Consider the following 6,000-nt stretch of genomic DNA (forward strand, 5'->3'; position numbering starts at 1 on the left):
CTTTGTCAAATTCAACCAGTTTAAGTCAAGAAAGAGAACTCAGAGAGCTGTCAATCTTCATTCAATCACTACCACACACACCAGCCGGCTCGTACACTTTGTCTTTGCAGTTAGAACAACATGAGAGGCATAAAGCACATATATCACTTTGATGTAAAGAAATAAAATACATAAGAAACAGAGATGGGGGACTTGGGGAAAGGAGAGAGGTGAAGCACAAGGAAGAGAGATACAATCGCCTCAGGTGGGAACTTTAAAGGAGCCCAAAACTCATTCCCCATAATCTGATTATTACAGTCCTGTTGGTTCTTTAATGAGCAACACAGTTTAGGCTTTACAGCATGAACCTCACGTCGGTGATCGATATATTCTCAAATGTTTAATAATTCAAGTTTCACTGTAAATGTCAGAGACAGAAAACAGCGGGGTTGTGACCTCATTTTACCTCCAGAGACGGTAACCTGCTGTGTAATTGCAGATGTATTGTACACACTAATTTATTAACACTATTAAACACTACACAGTAAATTTGAAATCCGGAAATCAACACCAATAGAGTTAATTTCAACACTTTAAAAGTGTATATTTGGGAACCACCCACAAAGTGTTACTTCAACACTTTCAAAAGTGTTGCCTCTCTCAACACCGACACAGTGTTACAATTCGAACACTAAGAGAGTGGAATTTTAACACCAATGCAGATAACAACAACACTGCCAGTGTTTACTTCTTCAACCTTATAGTAGTCAAATTACACCATCCTGGTGTTAATAGAACACATTTTTACAAATAAAAACACCAAAGAAGTTACCAGTTTTTCTTATTAGGGGTTATGCATTACCTACTTAAATGATTTGTCAGTTTATTTTCTTCAGTTCTTTAAATCTGAAAAGAATAATTTCACTTTGAAAAACACATAACTCTTTATTACTCTTTCAAAACTTTATTTCAAAACAATCCAGAAAGTATGGGATCATAGTAGAATTCAGTTCATTGTAAAGTTGAAAATAAAGGCAAATGTAAACAGTTGTTTCAAGCAAACTATTTTTTTTATTACCGAACAAACACGTTTACATCATAGGTTAACTTTTAAAATAAACGATGAATGCACTGTAATCAGAATTATATGATGTGATCAAATGGTGTCCTGAACATATCAGTGAATGTGAGTCCTGTGTCAGTGAAGTTGATTCAGTACCTTTTACTTTGCAACAGTACAGCAGTGCTTGAGTCAAAAACATTCAGCAGATGAAGAACAGTAGCAGGATATGAGTGGATCAGTTGTGTGTCTCCAGTCACTAACAGTAAAGTTCAGTGCATAGTTGTTTCACAGAGCAGCAAAAGCTGTGTAGATCCAACTTTCTCGAAAAATCCTGTAGGACTGGGTACCTAGACAACACAAAACCAGATCAATTACAATTAATACCATTTGTGTTTCATAAATACAGCAGGTTTATGGTGAAAAAAGTTCAATCATCGACTCAAACAAGAAACCATTTTGGTTAGATTAAGACTTGCATTTATTGATTTCCAAGTAAATTGAAGATTTAATTCATCCAAAAAATTTAATTCTGTCATTAATTATTCACCCTTGTTGTTCCAAACCAGTAAGAGTTTTGCTCATCTTGGGAACACTTAAAGGGATAGTTCACCCAAAAATGAAAATTCTAGCACTAATTACTCAACCCTCGTGTTGTTCCAACTCGGTAAGACTTTCCTTCATCTTCGGGAGACAAATGAATGATATTTTTGATTAAATCTGAGAGCTGGATCACTCCTGCAAAGCCTTTTAAGGGATTGAAACTTGGCAGCCAATAAAAGTTATTAAAGACATTGTTAAAATAGTCAGAGTGACTACAGTGGCTCAGGTTTATCAAGTGACGAGAATACTTTTTGTGCGCAAAAAACAAACTAAAAATTAAAAATATTACAATCAACTATTCATTTTCTTCTGTGTGGGCCTGAGCAAGTTAACAGTGTAACAGTGCAGCGCTACTGTGTTGTACGTCACACACACACACACACGACCAGCGTCAGCCAATAGTGAGCCTGTGTGTGACGTACAACACCGAGGCGCTGCGCTGTTACACTACGAGAAGCCCATCTCGAGGCCCACAGAGAAGGAAATGCATAGTTGAATAAAGTCGTAATTTCTGTTTGTTTTTTTGCGCACACAAAGCATTCTCGTTTGGATTGGATTTAGGATTGCGCTTCTGTAATCAACAATATCTTTAATGACTTTCTGGGCCAGCAAGTTTTGATCCCTTAGAAGCCTATGGAGGAGTGATCCAGCTCACAGATTTAATCAAAAATATCTTAATTTGTGTTCCGAAGATGAATGAGTCTTGCGAGGTTGGAACAACATGAGGGTGAGTAATTACTGACAGAATTGACATTTTTGGGTGAACAGTCCCTTTAATAAAGATATTTTTAATGAAATCTAAGAGAATTCTGTCCATTCATCTAAAGCCTATTCAACGACCACTTCAAAAACCACGGAAAGGCATAAAGGAAATCAAAAGTAATCCATGTGACTCTAGTGGTTTAACCTCAACCTTTTTGACAATTTTAACTCAACTTTATTTACAAAATATTAATCTTCAATGCACATACATGCACATCAACAACAAGCACGAGTTGTAACTTTGTCATGAACGCATGTTGGAAATAAATATTTAATAAATTAAGCTGTAAATCTGTTTTTGCTGTAAACACAGCACTTGCATAGTTTAATAAACATTTATGTTAAACCACTGGAGTTGCATGGAGTACTTTAATGATGTACTTTTGTCTGGGGCTTGAAAGTGGTAGTTGTGTAGATTGTCAATGGAGGGACAGGAAGCTCTCCGATTTCATTAAAAATATGTTTGTTTGTGTTGTGAACATGAAAAAGTCTCACTTGTTTGGAAAGACATGAGGGTGAGTAATTAATAACAGAATTTCCATTTGTGGGTGAACTAACACTTTAAGAAAAAATAAAGACACGCACCTTAAGAAATCTCACTAAATTGTCAGCCGTCAGATTCCGGAAGGATCGGTGTTCCCGTCTTGTGGCTTTGTATGTTGGGGGCAGGTGATGGGCAGAGATTTTCCAATCAGTTGAGTCTAAAATTAAACAGCAAGAAAACATCTCCTTGTCAAATCATGAAAACCATTGGTTCGAAATCTTATTTTAAGTATATATATATATATATATATATATATATATATATGTATACTAGATTTACTTTTGTAAATTAATTTGACTGGACAAATTCAAAATGAGTGTTATGAAACAAAGACAATCTAGCTATACCAAATAACAAACAAGCTATGATTATTTTTTGTTTGTGCCCATGATTCTCTCATATGTTAACTTATCTGTTCTCTTTCCATCACCAGGTTCTTGTCTGTACAGTCTTTAAACACCAAGCCTGGTACCCTTAGTCACTTCATAGAAATCATAGTGCATCATAGAAATGCTCCTAGCAAACACAAATTGTAAAAATCAATACATTTAAACATTAAAGCATCTCCAAATATCAACCAAAAGTTAATCTGATAAATACATTTTGCATCAATATTTAATTTGAAATAATTGCAATTTGCTTACCCCTTCTAAAAAGATTGGTCCTCCAAATAAGGAAATAAAGTGCAAATTCCACGTGCATTGTTGGTCCGCAGTTTGTGGAGTTGTTCTTCTGTTTTATACGTTAACGTTAGGTCTGCTGGCAGACGAGAGTAAAAGATAGTTTTAGGATAAATCCTTTATGATATTTGCACATCACACATATCGTCATAAACAATATAATATTATAAAACACGTATAGTAAATGAGTTAAACACTTACTTAATCGGTGTTTTTATTGTTAAAAGCAAACTCCGTGTCTGCACTCTGCATTGCTTTTTGAAATGCGTCACAAGCAGGTCACGAGTCAAAGAAGATGCAGGACCTAGACTGTGAGAGGTTAAGGGCCGTTACATAGTCAACGCGAGCTACGCGAGAAAGCAACGCGAGTGACGCGAGCGACGCGCTTCCTTTCATAGTGTTAAAGCAGACGCAAGCGTCACGGGCGATGCGTAAAATGCAATACACCGGTCACGCAACAGGGGGTAGTAGATTTTTCACTGCAAACCTGAAAAAGCGATGAAGCTCGTGAAGGCGTGCGTGGCTCTCCACAACTTTCTGGCATCCACTGAACGTGCCAGATGCCCGCCACCTTTGTGGATGCGACGCCTGACACCGGAGAGGTCCAGCCTGGAGAGTGGAGTGGAGGCAGCACGTTGTTGGGTTTTCGGTCGGCAGCAGCAGACCCTCCCGGAGAGCGGCACTTGTCAGGGAGCAGCTGGCTGATTACTTTTTATCAGATGCTGGCGTGTTTCCCCACCAATACAGTGTGCTACGATTGGGTAGCACTGACAAATAAATTGATAAAAGTTCGATTTGAAGCATGAGTTTTTATTATTATTTAACACTTTACACATTTTAACTTATTTGGTATTATGTGAAAACCATTACACATTTTTTATTATTTGGTATTATTTAAATTATGTAAAAACCATTACACATTTTAACTTATTTGGTATTTTAATTCATTAATTCATATCCATAAATCATTAATTCATATAACCAGGCTGGTAAATTTGTCACGGGCACTTTTCCCGTCCGTTTTCACCTGATTCTGTCTTTCCCATCGCGATTGCAACCTCTCTCCAGGCATTTTCCAACACAATTTTATTTGAGTGTACTAATTGTGGTGAACTGTCGTATAAATGCGGATGATATTAAATGCTGGTATAAGCTCGTATAATTATTCCTCCTCGCACGCATTGTATTCAAACCTTCTTCTTCTGTTAACATTATATATTTGAATTAATGTACAATTCTTGCAATGTCGCCCCCACCGATAACGCATAGTATTGCGTGCATCAGTGCGTCGCGTATCAAAAACTAGGACGACACATTTGGCTACGCATCGACGCATAATGGCGGCCAAAGCGTAGCGATGCATAGCCATGCGGACGCGTATGCGTACCGATGCGTTGACTATGTAACGGCCCTTAGGCGCGCACATCACATAAATATCGTTACAAAACAATATAATGGCATGAAATTCATGTGGTAAATTATGTTAAAAATACTTACTTTAGGTGTTTCCCTGTTAACGTTAGCTACAAGCCTCCTCCTCGTCAGCTCCGTGTTTCAAAGATGATGTCGTCTTTGAAAAGAATTTCGACCGTTTAATCGCGCAGAACATTTAAATATCGCTTTGAATCAATGTGTTATAAAATATATTGGCTATGTGAATTAGAAAACACTTACTTTCGTTGTTTCCCTGTTAAAAAGCAAACCCATCCTGGTCTGCTCCGCATCGCGCGTCATAGAAAATACCCCTTCTGAGAGCGGTTTGCTCGTCCACAGCACATACATATTGTTATAAAACAATATGGTGTTATAAAATGAATATATAAATGCGATTTAACGCATAATAAATGCGTGTTTCCTCCTCGCATGTCTTGCGACTCGAGTCAAAGAAAATGGCGCCTGTGAAGAAAGTTTCAACTCGTTTCGTCCCGCCCAGCGCGTAAATGTCCCGGATGTGACTAGTAACACTCTCGGTGTTCTCAAAGCATCTCTGGTGTATAACTCCACATATTTTCACCAGCCAGAGAGTGTGGTTTACACTAGCAGTGTTAATCCCTTGAAATTCAACACCAGAAAATTAACACTTTACTCTAAAAGTCCTTAACACCAGGATTTCAACACTGGAGATTTTACTGTGTAACTACTGTATTCACACGTTCACTTAATCTCCCAATCTTGTTGCTCACACACCACAATAAGCCTGGCATGCCTTCATTTCTCTTCATCGATTGGGACTGTTAATTACCTCGTGAGCATATCTCAGTCTTTTTTTGTCTCCCTTTTCGTCTCTCTGTCAGATATCAAAAATTCTTCCTAACTAGAATCTGTTTGAACATCACTAAAAATATCCTGTCGATAAGCCAATAGCCTCTGAA

At 37.6% G+C, this 6,000-nt stretch overlaps 1 long non-coding RNA gene across 2 annotated transcripts; it reads right to left on the bottom strand.

Annotated features, from left to right (window-relative positions):
* Window positions 1-923: 923 nt before the first annotated feature.
* LOC120483539 (uncharacterized) lies at window positions 924-5,758 on the bottom strand. Of its 2 annotated transcripts, none has more exons than XR_016145556.1 (6): window positions 5,303-5,758; window positions 5,126-5,198; window positions 3,830-3,937; window positions 3,593-3,704; window positions 2,990-3,464; window positions 924-1,389 (listed from the first exon to the last, which is right to left on the bottom strand). It is a non-coding gene; the product is annotated as an uncharacterized LOC120483539 (long non-coding RNA). The 2 variants fall into 2 exon arrangements; XR_016145555.1 differs by having other exon boundaries at window positions 3,593-3,707.
* Window positions 5,759-6,000: the final 242 nt, after the last annotated feature.

Source organism: Pimephales promelas, chromosome 11 (genome assembly GCF_988280905.1).
Source record: "Pimephales promelas chromosome 11, fPimPro1.hap1.1, whole genome shotgun sequence".
Lineage (NCBI taxonomy): Eukaryota > Metazoa > Chordata > Actinopteri > Cypriniformes > Leuciscidae > Pimephales > Pimephales promelas.